We start from the raw sequence: 22,312 nt of genomic DNA, 5'->3' as shown, positions 1-22,312 counted from the left end.
GAGAAAATTTGCATTTTTCTAAATTTAAATGTATCTGCTTGTAAAACAGATAGCAATACCACCCAAAATAGTCACTAGTTACTATTTCCCATATGTGTACTTTATATTTGCATCGTTTTTTGAACATCCTTTTTATTTTTCTAGGACGTTACAAGGCTTAGAACTTTAGCCGCAATTTCTCACATTTTCAAGAAAAATTAAAAAGGCTATTTTTACAGGGACCAGTTTAGTTTTGAAGTGGTTTTGAGGGCCTTCTATATTAATTTCCCCCAATAAATCACCCCATATTAAAAACTGTACCCCTCAAAGTATTCAAAACTGCATTCAGAAAGTTTCTTAACCCTTTAGGCGTTTCACAGGAAGTAAAGCAAAGTAGAGGGGAAATGTACAAATTTCTTTTTTTTTTTGCCGAAATTCATTTGTAATAAAAAAAAATTGTGTAAAACAGAAGGTTTTAGTTTCAAAAGGTATTTATTGGTATATACTGTTAAGAATGGTTAACATATTACAATGGAAAAACAATCCCCACGCAGGAGGATAAAATAAGAAGAGCGCGTACCAAATAGGGATATTTATACAGGGAAAAAGGGATGTGGAGGGACATAGGGAAAATGCATAGAAGTCAAACATTTGAGCTTTAATCTGAAAGAGTACATATTAGTCACACATGTGTGGAGGAAGTACCTTATCTCTTTAGGAGATCACTTACAATGTAATGGTATATTGGAAGTCAGGTGAATATGAAGAGGAAAGCCATGGGTCCCACACCGCCCGATAGAGGTGGAGCGAGGTGGAGGTGGTGCCTCCAGCTTTTCAAAGGTAGCGATACGATTAACTCTATTATTAACCATAGAGAAATCAAGATCCACTGTACGCCACTTTGAGGCTATATAAATTCGAGCCGCCAAAAATATAAACTGGGCCAGTTTAAATTTGGAATTAGCCATTCTAGAAGGGATATTCCCCAATAAACACGTGGGTAGCCGTTTTGGGACATTAAACTGGCATACATTGGCTATTAAAGTACAGGCATCTGTTCAGAACGTGGAGACTTGGGGGCAAGACCACCAAGTGTGATACATAGTACCCTCAAGGCCACAACCTCTAAAACAACTGGCTGAAACCGTGGGATAAATGGCATGAAGCTTCGACGGGACATAATAAGCTCTATGGAGCAACTTTGTGGACGTCTCCACCAGTGAGACCTGCCAACTACCCCTACTTATCGTGTCACAGCATTGTCTCCACTGTGCAGGAGTAAGCATGGCACCCATGTCCTCCTCCCATTTCAACATGTACGGAAATTTGGTATCAGGATGTGGAGTATTAAAGATACTATATAACATTGATAATAAACCCAGTCTAGAAGGTGAATAAAGTAGCATTTTTTCAATAACCGTGTAAGATGTGCTAAATTGGGCCGGGACTAACTTGTGCAAATAGGAGAACATCTGAATAGTCCTGTACTGCTCGGCTACGGGGGGAGCATGGGCTTCATTAAACTGAGCATATGTGATCAGATGTCGTTCTTTAAGGAAATCCTGGGCTTTGGTTAAGCGTTTAGAGCTCCACCAGTGAAAGTTAGATTGTTGGAGACCCGAGGGGAATCCCGGGTTCCCAAGAACAGATGTCATCGGGGAGTATCTAGATTGTAAACTATGCCTAAATCTAACGAAACGCCATAACAATAAGGACTGATAGGAGAGAAGGGACAGATTCTTTAAAGTAGCCGGCAGGGGTGAGGTCATCCATAACAGTGCACCCCAGGAATATGGCATTAATTTAGCCATTTCGAGGGATACCCATATTGGGGCTCTATCTGATGGAAGGTGTGTCAATAGTAATTGAGCTATTCTGGCTGCCTTGTAGTATTTTTCCAGGTTAGGGACTGAGAGACCCCCAATTCTCTTATGATACATTATGATACGTGTCGATATCCTAGGGTGTTTATTGTTCCAAATGAATTTAAAAATGTCTCTCTGAAGGGCTTTTAAATCCCCTGACTGTAAAGGAATGGGGAGGGTTCTAAACAGATAAAACAGTCTGGGAAGGGTAACCATTTTAATTGTATTGATTTTGCCCACCCAGGAGATCGGTAATTTAGTCCATTTAGTTAAATCCGCTCTTATGGCCTTAAACAATGGAGGGTAATTGTGTTTATATAGGGTATCAAGGGAGGGGGTCAGGGCCATGCCCAAATACGGAAGGTGTTGTGTTTGGGTATGGAAACCAAAGTTCAATTCCACTAGTTTTTTTAGGGGTCCGGGGATATTACAGTATAGGATCTCTGACTTGGATTGATTCACATGAAGACTTGAGACTGCGGAGGAGTCAAGAGCTGCCATCAGATTTGGGAGGGAAGTTAAAGGTTTAGTAAGGGTAAGAATGTGGTCATCTGCAAAGAGACTCAGTTTTTATTCCTTGTCCCCAACCTGGGGACCCGAGATATCTTGGTTGCATCTAATTAATTCCGCCAGGGGCTCCATAGCTAATGCAAATAATGCTGGTGAAAGGGGGCACCCCTGTCTAGTGCCTCTCCTAATATGTATAGGATGAAGTTTGGTAGCTGGTAGTTTAAGATGCACCTCAGGGTTTTTGTAGATAGCCTTGACTGCTTGAAGAAAAGGGCCTCCGATACCAACAGTTTGTAAGACTGTAAATAGGTATTCCCAGGAGAGGCTATCGAAAGCCTTTTCTATATCTAAAGCAAGAAGGACCATTTTGGATTTAGAGGTATTAGCTGAATGTACGATATTAAGGATTTTCCTAACATTATCAGGGGCTTCACGCCCCGGAATAAATCCCACCTAATCTCTATGAATTAACTGGGACAAAAACCTATTCAAACGGCTGGCTAAAATGGAGGTAAATATTTTGGTGTCCAGGTTAAGTAGAGAGATCGGCCTGTAATTACCAGGTATTAAGGGGTCTTTGTTAGGTTTCGGAATAACTGTTATCATTGCGGTGAGGAATTCGGTAGGCATGGGCCGGCCCTCCATCAGCCCCATGCAGAATTTCAAAATATGTGGGACTAACTGTTGAGAGAATTTTTTGTAGTACAAGCAGTGAAGCCATCTGGCCCTGGGGCCTTACCCAGTTTTAACTCTTTAAAGGAACAGTGTCATCACAATTTTTTTTTTAATATGTTAAAGATGTTAGTGCTTTATTAAAAACGTTTATATTTATTTGTGTGTTTGTGTTTTACTTTTTCTTATTTTTACACTTTTTCTTCCCTATGGGGGATGCCATTTTTTTTTCCATTTCTGTATGTGTCGATTAACGACACATACAGACATGGAATACGGCAGCCACAGTCCCATAGGGACTGCGAACGGGGCCCGTTCCATCCACTAACATGTACGCCGTCTGTGTGGGAACTGCGCATGCGCCGCTCCCACACAGTCCAATTTGAAATGCGCGCCGTCCGGCGCCATTTTCCTGTGGACCGGAAGTCACGGCCGGACAGTAAGATTACTACTTCCAGTCGCGGCTTCCGGACTTGTGCACTTGGACCAGCGGCAGCAGACGGAGCGGACGGGCCGGAGGGAGCCGCGGAGGCAGGAGCAGGTAAGAGATTTCTATGTATGTTCGTGTTTGTGTACGTTTACTACTGTATGTAAACCTACTACACTGTGTGTTAGCTCAAAAAATGGCGACACACAGTGTAGGAGGTTAGACCGTTCAAACCCCTCGTTTATCCCGGCACTAGCCAGGATAAAGGAGGGGGGGGGATGCTGAGAGCTCACTAGAGCGAGGGCTTTTTACCCAATTTTGCAATGCTGCAATTTTGGGAATAGCTCCATCTAGTGACCAGCAATGGGAAATATTATAAATTAGAATTAATTTATAATATTTCCTGACTCGTGAAAAAAATAAAAAAAATTTGAACAATGTTTAATCACCTACACACTAAATGTTTAATTTAAAAAAACAAAAACATGTTTTTCTGGCAACACATTCCCTTTAAATGTTGGTAGTGCAGAGAAAGTAATGTATCGTGCAAGCATTCAAAAAATAATAGTGGGTCATCATTTGGAGCATAGGAATTTATAATACATATGGTCTTATCGTATAACATACCGAGTATAATCACAAACCTACCCTGGGGGTCTAGTTTAGTTTGTTACTTGGAGAGGAAAAGTGTTTTTAATGAAGGTGATCACTCCTCAGGACTTAGAGGGAAAGGTAGAGGAATAAAAGGTGGCATACCTGGGATGAAAAAATTTAGGATGAGACGTGGGGGTAAAATAAGATTCTTGTAGACAAATGACATCAGGGGCTTGTTTCAGGTATGAAAGGAATGCTTTTTTCCTTTTTTGCAGGGAGTTAAATCCTCTAACATTATGACTTAGTATTCTACACATGGTATAAGTAGATAAAAGGCTTCTGCCAAGCAATTAGACAGATGAGGGAGATAGTATACATACTGCAAGGTGTGTACAAGTGACATATGCATTTCCCGTAGATGCTTATAGGTGGTAGCTCAGTCGTAATAAACAAACAACAAAAAACAAGTGTCCAAAAAATCGGTAGAGTATTCAGTGACTGGACAGTGCCCCTAAGGGTGCAACACTCCGTCACATAGAGTCTCATAGGCTAGCATGATGGCCGACAACACTAAGCCTGAGGATAAAACTGAGCCTTATATTTCTCCGTGTCGCGGAGTAGCACATATAGCTTAGGTAAAGCATAACATACAGAGCAAGGAAAAAAACAAAAAATATAGAAATATAGCGACCCAAATATCATATGATACTCATCGGAATGCCACAAAAAATAGTAGGATCTGCAGAGGATGTGTCTTCAGTTCACCCGCGGTTCGGGCTGCTTGGTAGGAGCATTCGAGGTTCGTGGACCTGGCGTCCACATCCTGGCCGGACGCTGAGGTCTAGGCAGGAGGGCCGAGCCGCCAGAAGTCCAGCGCAACGCAGGGCATCTCGTCCCTCTGCTGGCTATTTGACCACATAGGTTCTGTTGTTAACCTGGAAGTTAAGTGAAAATGGAAAGCCCCAGCGGTATCAGACGCGAGCCGTTTGCAAAGCTTGAGTGGCGTCCCTCCGACGTTGTAGTGTGGAGGGTGCCAAATCTGCATACAAATGCACAGAGGGTGGCATTCCCGGTAAATTTGGGAGGTTCCGTGCCGCCATAAGCACTTTATCTTTAGCCTCCGGGTAATGAAATTTCAGTATCACATCACGTGGGAGGTCTTGATTCCTCGGTCGTGTCAGGGCTCTATCCATCCGGAATAGGGTAACGTCATCTTGAACTACAAGGGCACGAAAGAGTGTGGTAAGAGTGGGTTCCAGGTCTGTAATGGCCTCCGCAGATTCCCCCTCCGGGACCTGTTCTCTAGTTGCTCTATTTTGAGTTCCAATGCCTCCAACTGAGCAGCATGTGAATCTATAGCCCTCCGATCTGATTCTAGCGCATCCGCCATGTCATCTGCTCTAGTCTCCATGTCAGAGACTCGCTGACCCACCTCATGGATTTGGCGGGAGAAATCGGCAACCGCTTGTGCCAGTTCGGTTCGGAACAGAGCTGCTATGTTCCTGAACAGATCATCACTGGCGAGGAGCGCTCACTGACCTGAGTAGTGGCCGGGTCAGCCATGATGGATTGCCTCGTGGCGCGGAAGATCTCCGGGATTGTCTGAGAGGGGGCCAGGGTTGCCGGTCCTCTGAGTTTGGTTTTGTTGGTCCAGGTCATACGGAGTCTAACTAGACTCTTCGGCTGCTGAGGAGCTGTGAAACACAGTGCTAAAACGGCTTGTGCAGGGCTGTCGGAGCGGAGCTCACATCAGGTGCGTCCTGTCTCATGAGCGTCGCGCATGCGCCCAACACAGAAGGTTTTACCAGAGAAATACAACTCCATATTTATTGCCCAGATTCTGCAGTTTTTAGGAATATCCTACATGTGGCCCTAGTGCCCTAATGGACCAAAACACCTGCCTCAGAAGCAAAGGAGCATCTACAGGATTTTGTGGCCTGCTTATTTTTAGCTTAAATTTTAGGCACCATGTTGAGTTTGAAGAGGTCTTGTGGTGCCAAAACAGTGGAAACTCCCCAAAAGTGACCCCATTTTGGAAACTAGACCCCTCAAGGAATTTATCTAGGGGTATAGTTAGCACTTTGACCCCACAGGTATTTTGCTATATTTATTGGAGTTAGTCTGTGAAGATGAAAATCTACTTTTTTTCTGAAAAAACATAGAAATTTGTAATATTTACAAGGAATAAAGAAGAAAATGCACCCCAACATTTGTAAAGCATCTTCTCCCGATTACGGAAATAACCCATATGTGGTAATAAACTGCTGTTTCGACCCACGGCAGCGCTCAGAAGGGAGGGAGTGCCATTTGGATTTTGGAGCGCAGATTTTGTTGGATTGGTTTTTAGTGCCATGTCACGATTGCAACGCCCTGGAGGGAACAAAACAGTGCAAACACCCCAAAAGTGACCCCATTTGGGAAACTACACCCCTCAAGGAATTTTTCTAGGGGTATAGTAAGCATTTATACCACACAGGTTTTTTGCAGAATTTAGTAGAATTAGGCCGTGAAAATGAATATAAACATTTTTGTCCACTAAAATGTTTAATTTTTTCATTTTCACAAGGGATAAAGGAGAAAAAGTCGCCCTAAAGTTGTAACGCAATCTCTCCCAAGTATGACAATACCCTACATGTGGTAATAATTTTATTTTTTTAATAAAAATTAATTAACCTTTGCAGGACTGATCCTTTTTTGCTTTTCCATTTTAGTTTTTCACTCACCGCCTTCCAAACGCCATAACTTTTTTATTTTTCCATGAATTGAGCGGTGTGAGGGCAGGACGAGCTGTAGTTTTTATTGGTACCATTTTTTGGTTCTTGCAACTTTTTGATCACTTTTTATTACATTTTATTTAGAGCTTTGGTGACCAAAACCAGTGATTTTGGCGTTTTAAATTCTTTATTTCTTACGGCGTTCATAATACGCTATAAATGACAATTTTACTTTATTCTGCGGGTCGGTACGATTACGGCGATACCATATGTATATAGTTTTTTTATGTTTTGCAGCGTTTGCACAATAAAATCACTTCTTTATAAAAATAAAATTCTGTGTCACCATATTCTGAGAGCCGTAACTTTTTTATTTTTCAGTCAAAAAGCGGTGTAAGGGCTTGTTTATTGAGGGTCGGGTTGTAGTTTTTATTGGTACTATTTTGGGGTACATGCGACTTTTTGATCACTTTTTATTCTATATTTTGGGAGGGGTGGTGACCAAAAAATAGTGATTCTGGCATTGTTTTTAGTTTGTTTTTTTTGCGGCGTTCACCGTGCGGTAAAAATAACATTATATAATGTGTACTGTTTTTTAACGTTTTAATTTTTTCCCTATAATAAGAGACTTATTATAGGAAAAAAGAATCTTTTATTTTCACACTTTTTTAAAACATTTTTATTCACTTTTTTTATTTAATTTTTTCTTTACTTTTTACACTTTCTTTTTTTTACCTGCAGCTTTGATCGCTGCTAGAATACATTACACTAGCTAGGTAGTGTAACGTATTCCAACGGTCAGTGTGACGTCACAGTCACTCTGACAGTTAGTCTATGAGGACCCTCATAGGCTTCCGTACATGGCAGACCCGGAAGCCGTTGTCTGGCCCCCGGGTGCCATCACAAGCATCAGCAGCCCCCACAATTGCATGGGGGCTGCTGATGTGCTGCAAACCCCCTACATGCGGAGATCACAATCGAGTCCCGCATGTAACGGGTTAATTGCCAAAATCAGCGGCAATGAGCCGCTGATCGGCAACAGTGGAGTGTCAGCTGTCAGGGACAGCTGACCTCCCGGTTCCCGATGCACACCGTCATCGACCGTGTGCTTCGCGAACGGCAGTGACGTCATGTCACTCTGACAGGAAGTCTATCAGGAGGCTGGTCCTGATAGGCTTCCGTACATGGCAGACACGGAGGCCATTACTTGGCCTCCGGTCGACATGCTAGCCATCTGAAAACCTCACGATTTCATTGTGAGGTCTGCCGATGTGCTAGAAACCCCTGAATGCGGTGATTGCAATCGATTACCGCAATTAAGGGGTTAATTGTCAAAATCAGCGAAAAAAAGCCGCTGATCGGCATACAGTGGAGTGTTAACGGTCAGGGACAGCTGGCCTCTCGGTTCCCGGTGCACACTGTTGCTGACCGTGTGCACCGGGGACCACGCAGTAACTGTACGTCCCCGTGCGCAAAGACACTGGCCACATGGACGTACAGTTGCGTCGTGGGGCGCCTAGGGGTTAAGGGATTAAAACAGTTTCCTCTGAAACGCTGCAGCGCTTGAGAGTAAAGACCGTTCACTGTAAGGGTATATTCACACACTTAACAAAAAAACGTCAGAAAATACGGCGCTGTTTTCAGAGAAAACAGCCTCTGATTTTCAGGCGTTTTTGAAGCTGAAAATGAAGCTTCTTTTAATTTGGAGCTTCTTTTGAGGCGTTTTTTGAGGAGTTTTTCATAGTGATGAATGGAAAATCCGCTCCAAAAAACGCTTCAAGAAGTGACATTCACTTATTTTTACGCTCCGTTTTTTTAAAATGAACTAAATGCTGTTTTTCCCATTGATTTCAATGGGCAGATGTTTGTAGGCGTTCAGCTTCCGTTTTTACAGGCTTTTGTCGAGGTGTAAACGCCCCGAAATACGCCTGAAAACACTGCGTGTGAACATACCCTAATAAGGGTACATGTCGCTGTTTTCAGCTGCCCATTGTTGACAGGTTCCATTTAAGTGACCTACCAAAGCCCCTTCATAAAGTTAAAATCTGGTTTGTTTTTTTTACAAATAAAATACCAGAACATAAAGTATGAATTTATATCTCGAAATTTACTTCAGCATATGTCAAATAAAGTGGATATTTTGTTTTTCAGGTTTACCTGTCCTGAAGTCGAAAGAAGCTGTTTTTAAAGTCTAGTTCAAAGTGACTAAAATGAACTCTGTGAACTCCGACATCACCAATGATTGCCTTACATTGTACAGTTCCAGTTGGTTGCAGTGAATCTTGCCTCTTTTAGAAGTACCATTGGTTCTACCCTCCCAAAAAATAGACTGATGCTGCCCATTCAGTTAAACCTGTTTCTCTTTTCATTACCTACAGATATTCTACAATTTTTTTTTAATTTGCTTACTTTTACTTAATCTTCTTTCCATGGTATATCATGCAGAAAACTCCACAAGATGCATTGTTGTGAAGTATATCAAGCAAAGCCTGGCTGGGAATGGTAACCCGTAACTCTGAATGAACTTTAAACTGGCACAGAATTCCTATATGCTGGATATTAAAGAGGCTTTGTCACCACATTATAAGTGGCCTATCTTTTACATGGTGTGATCGGCGCTGTAATGTAGATTACAGCAGTGTTTTTTTATTTAGAAAAACGATCATTTTTGACGGAGTTATGACCTATATTCACTTTATGCTAATGAGTTTCTCAATGGACAACTGGGCGTGTTTTACTATATAACCAAGTGGGCGTTGTACAGAGGAGTGTATGACGCTGACCAATCAGCGCCATACACTCCTCTCCATTCATTTACTCTGCAGATGGCGATATAGCTGTATCGCTATTTGCAGTCACATAAACACACTATAACGAAGAATATATACATTACCTGCAGCCAGGACGTGACGTGTATTCATTCTCCTGACCACTTCTGTAGCGTATGTGTGATTTACAGCACAGCAGGCGTAGTATCGCGAGATTACGCTGTAAACTGTCATCCGCAGCGAGATCTCGCTGTGCAGTAATTCACACAGACGCTACAGAAGTGGTCAGGAGAATGAATACACGTCACGTCCTGGCTGGAGGTAATGTATATTCATCATCAGGACACTGCAGTAATGTTAGTGTGTGTGTATGTGACTGCAAATAGCGATATAGCTATATCGCTATCTGCAGAGTAAATGAATGGAGAGAAGTGTATGACGCTGATTGGTCACTGATTGGTCGGCGTCATCCACTTCTCTCCACAACGCCCACTTGGTCATATAGTAAAACACGCCCAGTTGTCCATTGAGAAACTCATTAGCATAAAGCTAATCTAGGTCATAATTCCGTCAAAATTGATAGTTTTTCTAAATAAAAAACACTGCTGTAATTTACATTACAGCGCCGATCACATTATGTACAATATAGGCAACTTATAATGTGGTGACTGAGCCTCTTTAAGGCTGGCGTTCCTTTTAGTCACTGCTAAAAGTGTAAATCCACCCTTGAACATCAATACCTAAAATGTCTTTATAGTGGCTGGAGCCCTGTTTTTCTGAAACAGAGCTCCAAATCCCCATGTATGGCCCTATAGTAAAATTATAAAATTCATCACCACAGACGGTTGGATCTCAAAATGATATGGTACTAAAAAGTGGACATTGTATTTTAAGCTTCTTGTTTGTACTATAACTGTTTTTAACCTATATTGCACAAATGGCTAATGTCTTAGGCAGCTTTTGAAAGCTCCACCAAGACACTGTTTGTATAGAATCCTACCGCTGAAAATACCACCATTCCCATGATACGAAAGACATATGGTTAAAAATGTAACCTCCTACACAGTGAATTTTGCATTTAGAGCTTGGTGTAATAGGTGTTCACTAATCCTGACTTGATGGGCTCTTTCTGTCATCGGTTTTCTCCTCATCTGCAGTCGTCTGGTGTAGCAATCTCCAGTGCAGATCACTGTACTTCTGAGCATCTTACTGCAGCCTGTTCACAGGGGGGGAATCGGAGAACTACATTTTTTGTTATACTTGTCATGTACGCACCTTTACAGCACCTTGATAGTGAATTCAACTTTCAGTCACACTCTAAACTGAGCACAGTGTTAGGTGGTCCATATGATGTCTTTTGTTACGAGAGTTTAGTGATCCATAAAAATACATAGTTGCTAGACTGTACAATATAAATGCAGTTAGAGGATGGATTTCCTTGTGAAGTTCTAAAAGATCAAGCAAGACCTCCACAGTGACTTTTGTAGCGCTATTTCTTTTACCAGAATTTTGTTAAATTTGCACCTACATGTATGTTTTAAACCAAAGTAAAAATGATTAAAAAGAAGCTTTTTTTTTTCCCCTCTTTTTTTAATTTGTTACTTAACTTTTTCTATAGCAGGTAACATTGCATTCATGTACAGGTTTCCTGTTTTAAAGCTGTGCATCTTTTTCAAATTTAAGGCTGAGTTCACACAGGGCGGATACGCAGTGTAAAAACACACCGCGTATGTGCGCCGCAGGGAACAAGTTTTTTGCCCGGAATGTACACTACTAAAAACGGCAGCACTTATCCAGCCTGCTAGCAGGCCGGCCTCCTGGGATGATGTGTCATCCCAGGAGACTGCTGTGATTGGCTGCAGCGGCGGTCATCCCAGGGTCGGCCTCCTGGGATGATGTTTTATCCCATGTAACTGCCGCTACAGCCTGATTGGATTGGAGGAAGACACACAGACTCCTGGGTAAGTACAGATGTGGCTGTCTTTACCTTGACTTTTAACGCATTAAATACACAGTGGCTAGATCCTTTATCTTGAGTTTTTCAATGTTTTTTGCTGTGCGATATCACGCTACAGCAAGTTATCACAGTCAAGATAAGCGTTGCGAACCCGCCGCAGAAAAACGTAACTGTTCTTTCTTGCGGGTTTTACCTCCCCATTGAATTAAATGGGGAAAACCCGCAACAAAAAAAGCAGCATTTACACTAATACAATTGACATACTGCGGAATAAATTTCAATCAATTTCTAAGCGTTTTTTCCACTCCGTATTTACAAAGCATGTGGATGAGATTTGTTTTATCTCATCCACTTTGCTGCTACTGTATTTGCTGCAGATTTTCTGCAACTAATTCTGTTGCGGAAAATCCGCAGTGTTTATGCAATGTGCGAACTGACCCTAAAGGGTACCTGTCGTTTCATTTGACTTGTGAGCATAAGCTACCGTGTGTGTGTACGTAAGGAGTAACACTATTTCTGGCCATTACATAACTTTGATTTGTCAATTTTTAGCAGTTTTCCCCTTTGCATTCTATATTTATAGCTTGCATTTCTCTCAGAGATGGGGGATGGAGACTGGCAGTCATACACTCCACACAGTAAGAAGTGAAGAATCTGCTCCATAATGTTCTTTCTCACTCAAACAGGCCCAGGATCGTGCAGGACATATACCGTATAGAGAAGTACTGACCTGTACTGATAATGTAGATAAAGTGATTTGGTTGTGATAACAAGTTTCTATGCTAGAAGTTCTGCTCTTATCTCCTGCACTTCCTGCTTACTCCCCCTCCCCTCTCCATAGGCTTTCATAGTCATGTGTAATCGGATACATGTGTGCTGAAGTCCGACTGGAGACGGATATGCAGAATTTTCAGAGTGAAAGTCAGTTTAACAGAGGGAGGGGGAGCAGGAAAACAGCCAGTTAAGCAGAGGCGTAGCTAGGTTCTCCTGCAACCGGGGCAAATATTCAGATTGGCGCCCCCCCCAACTTATTTCCTGACATCTCCTTCCCCCTCGCCATGTTTTCTTTCCCTACCAATCAATGAGGTGTAATTTTTTTTTCACAATTTTTTAAATGTAACGCGAGTATAAAAGCATTTCTACATTTTACAAGCGATATAGTTCTATAATGTAATTAACATAAAAATAAATTAAAAGAAAATAAATTAAAGAGGCCACACACAGTCCCCCTTGTAGATAGTGCCACACAGCCCCCCTCTTGTAGATAGTGGCACACACAGCCCGCTTCCCCCCTAGTAGATAGTGGCACACTCCCCCCCCCCCCTTTTTAGATAGCGCCACACACAGCCTGCTGCCCCTTTGTAAATCGCGCCACATTCCCCCGTTTTAAATAGCGCCACACTCCCCCCCCCCTTGTACTTAGTGCCACACTGTGAACAGACCGGTGAGCAATAGCCTACCGCTACCACTCTCCGCTACCACTCTCCGCTCTGCCTGGTGTGACTTACCGGAGAAGCCGAGGAGGTCATGCGGCGCAGGCAGCGGCAGAGTTCCTTCTGACTAGAGTTGGTGACAGCCAGGGCCGGCCTTAGCTTGGATGCCGCCCTGTGCGGGACTCTCTATTGCCGCCCCCTACACAAACCAAAAATGAACCACATATATGGACACGCTGGAACATATATTCTGTACATACATAGAGACAGATATTTAGACATACAGGCAAATATACATACACACATTCTGGAATATATACATACAGGTAAATATATAGACGTACAGACACATATATACACACACACACACACACACACACCGACAGATAAATACACAGACCGGAACATATGCAAATACATAAAAGGCACAAATATACAAGCACAAAGACACATTCACAAACAGACCCATATATACCCACACAGGCACATATGTACACAGCACAGATAATGTAGTTGTGTCCACTGCAGTCCTATGTAACACCACAGATCACACAATGATAACTCTCTGAGTACAGATAATCTAGTAGTGTTACCTGTAGTCCTATGTAACACCACAGATAACACATAGTGATAACTCTCTGGGGACAGATAATGTAGTTGTGTCCCCTGCAATCCTATATAACACCACAGATAACACATTGTGCTAAATTACAATCTCAGCTCTGCTACACAGTACAGATAATGCAGTAGATGTTACCTGCAGTCCTATGTAACACCACAGATAGCACACTGATAACTCTCTGAGTACAGATAATGTAGTAGATATAAGAGACAAACACATGCAGAGACACAGACAGACACACACACACACACACACACACACACACACACACAGTATTCACACTACACTACACTCACAGACACTCACCATGTCTCCTTGCTGACAGGTCAGGACGGGCCGTGGGCGGAGCTTCCTCTCTGCTTCTCGGAGCACAGAGTAGAGGCAGAGGCAGATGCAGGGAGGCTGCAGCACGGGAGTGTACCTGTCCCCTGACCTGAGTCATCTGACCTCATGTCACTGACATGAGGTAAGGTGACTGGACTGGTCCACTCCCTGTCCGTCACAGACCCCAGTTAGAACGCCCTAATTTCCTGGCTCTTCCACAGTTGCTGCAGGTGTCCAACATACAGGGCGCCTGTCAGCAGCGATCAGCTGCTCTTCGGCGCCCCCCCCCTTCCCTTGCGCCCGGGGCACATGCCCCGCCTGCCCCCCCCTAGCTACGCCCCTGAGTTAAGAGCAGAAAGATTCTTGTTCCTCTGATCAGATATATTATAAAGTTTCTTACAATCTCCCGTATTATTCATTTATGCAAAGTTTGTTGAAATGCCTGTGCCCATGTAAAGATTTACAGATAGTTGCGCAGTTGCATATAAATCTGCCAACAGAAATGCATCTGAAAGATTTTTTTAATGTTTCAACTGTAATGTGGCTTTGAGCCTCATGCGATGACGCTGGCCTAGGAATGTGTGAAGCAAATAGCCTCACGCTGATAGGTCAGCGCCAGAGGCTGTTTGCTAGCTCTGCCCATTGGGAATGGCTGGTGATTAAACCCACTTGGCTACCAAAATATATGTAAGGTTGCACTCCTAGATAGATTTGTGTTGGTGCTCTATAGGTTCGGGTTTAGGAACCCACACTATCAGTCCATAGAAAAAACAAAAAGCACTCTATGGATATTGGAAATATAAATTTTCAAAATTGCTTTATTTATATTTTCAAATGAAAATGGTATTTTAGAAACAAGCGATTATTCTGTGGACGTTTCGGCCTATCCAAGGCCTTTATCACAATCGCTACAAGAAATAGAGAAATAAACACACATGATATATATGTTTTTCAGCTACATTAGCATATATACATTTTAGGTTTAAACAGATATTGACAATGTCAAAAAAAATCCACATTCAATACATGAATTGACAAGGCTTAGTATCAAACAAAAGATACATTTCCAGTGTAGTAAAGAGATAATTTAAAACATAGGAGAACATTTCCTTCATAATTTTTAATGCATATCCTTACAATGTAAGCAGCATGTAGTATATTCGCTGGGACCACGGTAGGAGTATTGCTCTGCGGTAAGAAAAGTGAAATACTAGAAATAGGTACACATGCAGTCAATAGACCAATAGTTATGTAAATATATATATAAACATACAAAGAGCCATTTAGGGAAAAACGAAGGAGGGGTATTGGTAAAATACCCCTCGAGACCATACCATAAGATACCGGTAATCAGGTGCACAGAACAGGAGTAAATAAAGAAGAGCGATGGTAGATGGAGTATGGAGTCAAGAGCGTAAGGGAGACATACCTTCCTATGATGTTAAACCTGGATCGATGTAATGGCGTCTGCCAGACGCTCCAAAAGCATTGGTGTAGCTACTGCCGTAGACTCAAGCCCCAGATATAGGGCGCTAGTCATTAACACCGGATATCCGGTGTTGTGTGAAACGCAATCCGCGCATGCGCGCTGTTGCGAACAGTGTAATGAATGGCGTCCCTGGAACGCAAGCTCTGATGTATCTCTAGGGTATGTATAACGTCAGGGATAACCTGATATATAGTTAAATCAAAGAATATGTGACCATATCGGGATATAGTGATGTACAAAAGATTAATGCATACTGGAAAAAATAAATAAATACTGGAATGATGGAAGAGAAAAAGATAAAAGAATAAAGGAAATGTATATAGAATTATAGATGCAAAGATAAGAAGGAAAAAAGGGGGAGAGAACGAAGAGGATTCAGTGAACTGGTTTTATGGTACCTGTTTCTGGTCGCACAATGGATCTCATATTTTTTCTATCGTGCCTAAAAGAAACAGAACATAATATTATTAACAGAGACACTCAACTGAAATAGTAATATCAATTTAGGATAATAGATCATACTCTCTATTTAGACCCTTAGGAGCTAAGGTTTCTAATGTATGTATCCAAAAAGATTCCCTCTTTTTCAATAAATTGACATGGTTGCCACCTCTCCTGGGTCTGGGTACCTGTTCGATTATTTGAAATCTCAGTTGGGAGAGATTATGGTTAAGCTTAATAAAATGATCCTGCTCTGCCATAGTATTCAATTGTATCTGCATCCTGAAGACGCAGATACAATTGAATATGGCAGTGGCTGAGACACGTCTGGGACAGTAATTTGCCGGGACTGCCTCTGTAGACTCAGCCCACCCCTGTATACAGGGACTTTCCTATCTGTGGAGAACTGTATACAGGGGTGGACTATCTAGTGGAGCACTATATACAGGGGTGGACTATATGTACAGGGGGGCTATATACAGGGGTGGGCTTTCTGTGAAACACTATATACAGGGGTGGACTATATGTGGAGCACTATATACAGGGGTGGACTATATGTGGAGCACTATATACAGGGGTGGGCTATATCTACAGGGGGGCTACATACAGGGGTGGGCTATATCTACAGGGGGCTATATACAGGGTTGGGCTATACGTGGAGCACTATATACAGGGCTGGGCTATATCTACAGGGGGCTATATACAGGGGTGGGGTATCTGTAGAGCACTATAGGGGGAGTTATTTGTGGGACACTATATACAGGGGTGGGCTCTATGGGGGCACTATCTACACGGGGCTCTATGGGGGCACTATCTACAGGGGGCTCTGTGGCAGGCACTATCTACAGGGGGCACAGTGTGTGTGTGGGACACGGTGTATGGTGCTATTATAATTAGAGGTGCAGTGTATGGCGCTATTATATTTAGGGGTGTAGTGTGTGGTATAATGAGAACTTTATATTTATTTATAGGTGCAGAAATGTTGGAAAAGTGAGAAGCTGAAGACATGTGAGCGGCAAACTGCAGAAATGGGCTGTGACCAGGAGAAGTCATCATAGAGGTCTGGACCGGATGGAGAAAAATAACTAGAATCTGAGACGTCACCGGTGAGTCACTTAATGTAAATGTTTATTCTGCCTCTAATCAGCACTGTAGTTACTGTATGATCTATAGCGAGATGATGGGTGATATGATTATGATATGATTTATTTTTTGTGAAACCGCATCTCCCAGCATATCCTTACCATTGTTCGGGCCATGCTGGGAGCTGTAGTTTTACGCCGTACACACCTATACAGCAGGGGTTGCACTAAATTGAGCTGTATTTGTCCTGGTGCTGTATATATGTACTGAGCTTGGTTCTGGTGTTGTGTATAGAACCCTATTGCTTGTAAAATAGACAAATTTTTTTATGCTTGCGTTACATAAAAAGAAATGACACGTCGATTGGTAGAGAAAACAAACATGGCGAGGGGGAAGGAGATGTCGGGAAAGAGGGGGGGGGGCGCCAAACTGAATCTTTGCCCCGGGTGCTGGAGAACCTAGCTACGCCTCTGGTGAGGCCGCATGGACATTTAATTAAGTAAATCACGAAATTGGAATCACATGTAAAATAACCCCTTATGGGGAAAGTCCTATTGGTATGTGGATGCTGAACTGTATCACCCTTTATAATATTAGAACAACATGAACAATGTAAACAGGGATACGTGCCATTACGCCTTGTAGGCAGTTTCACTAAAATATCCAGACAAAGTTTCCTGCAAACATCAGCTCTGACAAGGCGATCATGAATATTAGGGATCTCTTTGAACACATCATCACAGGATGAGAAAACTCCTCAATTTGAGGGTAAGCAGTGTGTAATGTTGGCCAATGTTTCCGGACAATCTGTTGTAGTTTAGGTACTATGGGATGGTAAGTAAGGACTAACGGTAATCTGACCTGAGTAGATTTTTTTTGTTGTTCTGTTTGTTTCGCTTAATTTTTCCAATTCTTGTGACAGAAGTGTTGGTGGATAGCCTCTCTGTGTAAATTTCTTAGACATTTCTTGTAACCTAGCTATTTTGGTATCGTCGTTCGATACAATCCTGGAAATTCTCGTAAACTGTGATTTTGGTAATGAATTTTTAGTGTTTCTAGAGTGACTACTCTTGTAGTGCAGCTGTCCATTCCTGTCTGTTGGTTTGGAATAAAGATCAGAAGTAAGATAGCCCAGACAGAACAACAACAAAAAAATCTACTCGGGTCAGATTACAGTTAGGGTATGTGCACACACACTAATTACGTCCGTAATTGACGGACGTATTTCGGCCGCAAGTCCCGGACCGAACACAGTGCAGGGAGCCGGGCTCCTAGCATAATACTTATGTACGATGCTAGGAGTCTCTGCCTCGCTGCCGGACAACTGTCACGTACTGTATTCATGTTTTCAGTACGTGACAGTTGTCCTGCAGCGAGGCAGGGACTCCTAGCATCGTACATAAGTATGATGCTAGGAGCCCGGCTCCCTGCACTGTGTTCGGTCCGGGACTTGCGGCCGAAATATGTCCGTCAATTACGGACGTAATTAGTGTGTGTGCACATACCCTAAGTCCTTACTTACCATCCCATCAGGGGTGAACCTAGACCCTCTGCTGCCTGAGGCAAACTATAAAAAGGCGCCCCCCCCCCAATCTATCAGAGTTTTCTCATTACTACCTTTACACATCAAACACGCAATATATAAAAAAAAATTAAATAGGAAAACATTTGTTGTTTATTTGTAAAGTGCTGTTTAATGTATAGAGAAGATTTAAAGAACTCTTTTTACTGTATTACTTTAGTATCATAGATCAGCAATGCAGCATTAACACTGAAAATGGTTTAACATCTTCTATGCCCCCTTTTTATTACCTAATTGACTTATGATTTTTAACCGAGTTCAGTGGCCCGGCGTGGTCGGCATGATGCAGTGACGTCAACGTGCCGGGGAGTTGACGTCATCAGCGTGCTCCCGATCTCTTGTAGGCCTCAGGCCTAAACCAGGCTGTGGCCTACAAGGGCAAACGGCGGAGCAGGGGTTTCTATTGTGGCAAATTATTATTTTTTTTACATTTTATACTGCTAACTTTTTTTTGGTAGGTTCCGCTGGACCGTTTGGACTACGTCGTAGATTCATTGGACTACTTCAATGATCTACTTTAGAAAAAAAAAATTGTGAAAGAGGGTTGCATGGGGGAGTTTTGATTTCAATAAAAAAAAAATATTATGTCTGTTTTTTTAAATACTTTATTATGGCCTTAGTAATGGCAGCTGTCTGATTGACAGCGTTCAATTACTAAGGCTGGGGCTTAGCATTAGCCAGTAAAAAGGCTATCACTAACCCCTATTATTACCCCGGTTTCCACTGCCGCCAGGGATACCGGGAAGAGTCGAGTACGATTCAGTACCTGGCCATCTGAAACGACTGTTAGGCCGCAGGCTGGTATTATCAGGCTGGGAAGGGCCAAAAAAGTGGCCCTTCCCACCCTGGGGATGCTAGGCTGCAGCTGCTTTATTGTATCTGGCTGGTTATGAAAAATTGGGGAAACCCCTCGTCATTTTTTAAAAATAAATTGAAAAAAAATTACGTGAGATCCCCTCCATTTTTCATAGCCAGCCAGATACAATAAAGCAGCAGCAGCAGCCTAGCATCACCAGGGTGGGAAGGGCCATGGTTTTTGTCCCTTCCTAGCCTGATAGTACCAGCCTGCGGCCACCCAAGTACCCTTCACTTCAGATGGTCGGGTGCTGGATCGTACCCAGCTCTTCCCGGTACTCCTGGTGGCGGTGGGTACCGGGGTAATAATAGGGGTTAGTGACGGCCATGTTACTGGCTAACACTAAGCCCCTTCTTAGTAATGGACGCTCTCGATCAGACAGCAGCCATTACTAAGGCGGTAATGAAGTACTAAAAAACAGAGACATAACGTAATTTATTTTACTGAAATGACAACTCTTCCACACAATCCACTTTAACCATTTTATAAAAGAAAAAAAGCTTACATCAGCGAAGTAGTCCAACGAATCTACGACTTAGTCCAAATGGTCCAGCGGAACCTGCAAAACAAAAATTAGCAGTATGAAAAATAAAAATAAAGTTGGCTGCCCCCACAGACATATGAATAAATAGCTACCTTCGGGAACATATTAAAATAATTAGAAAAATTAGGCCCATAAAATAAAACATATCAAATAAAAAAAATATAATTATAACACCTTTCTTTTAAAGAGAACCTTTCATCTCCCCATACATGTGCAGCTGAGTTCAGCATGTAATGGGGAGGGCCGCACAAACTCTGGGGCACTTTACATATTTTTCCTAGCCTCCTTCGTTATTTAGATATCGGTGCTGTAATATTTGGTGCCCGATATTTAAATAACCCCCTGAACTGTCAATGGGGAGGTAATTGGCAAGGGGGCGTGTAACATCGCTGTGACACTGTCCAATCAGCTACAGACAGTTTCAGAGCAAGAGCTGGACAGAAAGCACGTGCGCGCGAGCGCGCAGCTCCGCCACCACTAAGGAACAGAAGAAGAGTGTGAATTCTTCTTCTTCTGTTTCATGGCATCGGAGCTGTGCGCGCACGCACGCTCTCACTCTTTAGCTCTCGGCAGACAAGGACGACAAGACTGATCTCTCACCTGAGTTCACAGTCTTGTACTTGCCTGCCGAGAGCTGAAGAGTGAGAGCGTGCGTGCGCACATGCTCTCCTCTCTCCAGCTCTTGCTGTTGACATTGTCCGTAGCTGATTGGACAGTGTCACAGCAATGTTACACGCCCCCTTGCCGATTACCGCCCCATTGGCAGTTCATGGGGTTATTTAAATATCGGCGCCAAACATTACGGCACCGATATCTAAGTAGTGAAAGAGGGTAGGAATTTTTTTTTTAAAGTGGCCCAGAGTTTGTGCAGCCTTGACCATTACATGCTGCACTCAAATGCAAATCTGTGGGCAGGTGAAAGATTCTCTTTAAAGTGTAGCAACTTTTTAAAAAACTTTTGACATGTCAGAAGTTTTGATCAGTGGGGTCCGAACACTGAGACCCCCCACTAGTCGCTAAAACGAAGCAACAGAAGTGCTCGGGTGAGCGGTGTGCCGCTTCAATTCTGTTTGGCTTTCCTTGGAGCAGTGTACGGGCTCAATAGAAAGTCGATCATAAATGAAGCGGCACAGCGCTCACCCGAGCACTTCTGCTGCTTCGTTTTAGCGATCGGTGTGGGCCTCAGTGCTCGGTCCCCCACCGATGAAAACTTCGGACATGTCACTATGATATATAAAGATATCTATTACTGCGATTGGTGCAAGTTTTAATTACTTTTTATTGAAAATGATTTGTACTTTTTGAGATACAGCTGCTTTGTATCCTGTATACAGAGCAGCTGTATATAGCGCTGAGACCTGAATCCATTAGGTCGCCTATTACCGATCACATCTAAGTTATGAACTTAGATGTGATTGGTAATTGCTCGATCCTGCAGGACCCGCTGACCTGACAGATATAGGATACAGCGCTATATACATTATATAATATATTTATTTTAATTAGCGGGGGCAGGTTTATGGGGAAGGATTAGGGCCTGTTCACATCAGCGTTGGCTTTCCGTTCCGGGGTTCCGTGGGAGGTTTCCGTCGGGTGAACCCCGCAACGGAAAGTCAAACTGAAACCACAGCTTCCGTTTCAGTCACCATTGAAATCAATGGTGACGGAAACATTTCTAATGGTTTCCGTTCGTCACCATTCCGGCAGGTTTCCGTTTTTGTGACGGAATCAATACTGCAGTCGACTGCGCTAATGGTGACGGAAACGGAAGCTGTGGTTTCAGTTTGACTTTCCGTTGCGGGGTTACCTCCAACGGAACCCCAGAAAGGAAAGCCAACGCTGATGTGAACAGGCCCTAAGGCTTCTTTCACACTAGCATTAATATACGTTTACCTCTCTTCCGTCAGAGGAAGAGAGGATCGATACGTTAAACGGAAAGCAACGGTTCCATTAGAATTACCATTGCTTTCAATGGTAATTCTTTTGTATCAGTTGCTTTCCGTTTGTCTCCGTTCGCTAAGTTTCCATTTTTTTTAAAGGAAACAAAAGTGCAGTCTGCAGAACTTTTATTTCCGTTCAAAAGAACGGAAACCTAGCGAACGGAGACAAACGGAAAGCAACTGATACAAAAGAATTACCATTGAAAGCAATGGTAATTCTAATGGAACCGTTGCTTTCCGTTTAACGTATCGATCCTCTCCCTCTGACGGAAGAGAGGTAAACGTATATTAATGCTAGTGTGAACAAAGCCCAATACAAGATATTAATATTAAAAAAACAAAAAAAAAACCCCAGCTGGGATTTGAACCAGCAACCTTCCATGTGTAAGGCAGACAAGCTAACCACTACACTATAGAAGCTGTCATAGACAATGCCAGTGAAACTGTAGTAGTTGAGGGTTTACTATTAGTCTCTCCTGTCTCTCTGCTGCGTGTGGGTGGTGACTGGTCAG

The sequence above is a fragment of the Rhinoderma darwinii genome, chromosome 8 (assembly GCF_050947455.1).
Source record: "Rhinoderma darwinii isolate aRhiDar2 chromosome 8, aRhiDar2.hap1, whole genome shotgun sequence".
Taxonomy (NCBI): Eukaryota; Metazoa; Chordata; class Amphibia; order Anura; family Rhinodermatidae; genus Rhinoderma; species Rhinoderma darwinii.
The sequence above is the reverse complement of the archived record's forward strand: the minus strand, read 5'-3'. Positions refer to the sequence as shown.